Consider the following 1,306-nt stretch of genomic DNA (forward strand, 5'->3'; position numbering starts at 1 on the left):
ATTTTCTCTCATTACTTTTTCAAATATGTTTTCTATCCCTTGTTGTTCTTCTTCTCCTTCTGGTATTCCTATTATTCGGATATTACTACATTTCATATTGTCTTGTATTTCTCTTAATCCCTCTTCATTCTTTTTAAGTTTCTTTTAATTTTCCTGCTCTTTCTGTTAGATGCTTTCTACTTTGTCCTCCAGCTCGCTAATCCAATCCCCCACCTCATCTATCCTACTTTTGAAACTATCTACTTTGATCTTCAATTCAGAAATTGTATTCTTTATTTCCTCTTGTCCCTTGCTGATATTTTCTATTTCCTTTTTCATGTTGATATAGTTCGCGGTGAGATCATTGTAGCTCCCCTGTACTTTTTGGTAGCTCATTGTGAGCTCTTTGAACTTCGTTACTTCCAGTGCTTTGAATTCACTATCTGTTAGTTGATTAGCCTCTATTTCATCTAACATTCTTTCTGAAGCCTCTGCTGTTTCTTTTATTTGGGGATTGTTTCTTTGTCTTCCCATTGTTTGTGAGACTCTTCTTGTTGGCCTCAGCTTCTAAAATTGATCTGTTCTGACTCCCTGGGTTTATGGTGTGAACCTCTGTGGTATAATACCTGTGAATTTCAGTGGTGCAGACTCCTTCAGGTATCTTGATGTTCTCCGTTTCCACCTACTCCTTTTATTGTGTATGTGTAATCAGTTGTTGGAGGAGGCAAAATGGTTTATGACAGCATAGGAGTTTTTTATAATATTTACAGTCACAGCTGGCAGAGAGGAGATAGGTGATCTTTAGACTGTATATTGTATTAACCGTATTCTTCAGCCCAACTTGACACTTTTACGAGAGGATGGACAAAAGATAAAAAAATATGGAACGCTTCACAAATTTGCATGTCATCCTTGCGCAGGGGCCATGCTAATCTTCTCTGTATCGTTCCAATTTTAGTATATGTGCTGCCAAAGCGAGCACTGAATTTCTTTTTTAATATATTTTATTAATTATGCTATTACAGTTGTCCCATTTCTCCCCCTTCAGTACCCTTCGCCTTGCACACTCCCTCCCACCCACCATGTGTCATACATATAAGTTCTTTGGCTTCTACATTTCCTGTACTATTCTTAACCTCTCTCTGTCTATTTTCTACCTACCATCTATGCTACTTATTCTCTGTACCTTTCCCTGCTCTGTCCCCCTCCTACTCCCCTGTTGATAACTCTCCATGTGATCTCCATTTCTGTGATTCTGTTCCTCTTCTAGTTGTTTGCTAATTTTTTTTTGGGGGGGGGGTTAGGTGTGGTTGTTAACAATTGTGAG

At 38.3% G+C, this 1,306-nt stretch overlaps 1 non-coding gene across 1 annotated transcript; it reads right to left on the reverse strand.

The window, feature by feature from the left end:
- Nucleotides 1–854: 854 nt before the first annotated feature.
- LOC119046625 (U6 spliceosomal RNA) lies at nt 855–961 on the reverse strand. The gene has a single exon (XR_005082019.2). It is a non-coding gene; the product is annotated as a U6 spliceosomal RNA (small nuclear RNA).
- Between the last annotated feature and the right edge of the window lie 345 nt (nt 962–1,306).

Source organism: Artibeus jamaicensis, unplaced genomic scaffold (genome assembly GCF_021234435.1).
Source record: "Artibeus jamaicensis isolate MK-2021 breed Jamaican fruit bat unplaced genomic scaffold, CSHL_Jam_final contig_335, whole genome shotgun sequence".
Lineage (NCBI taxonomy): Eukaryota > Metazoa > Chordata > Mammalia > Chiroptera > Phyllostomidae > Artibeus > Artibeus jamaicensis.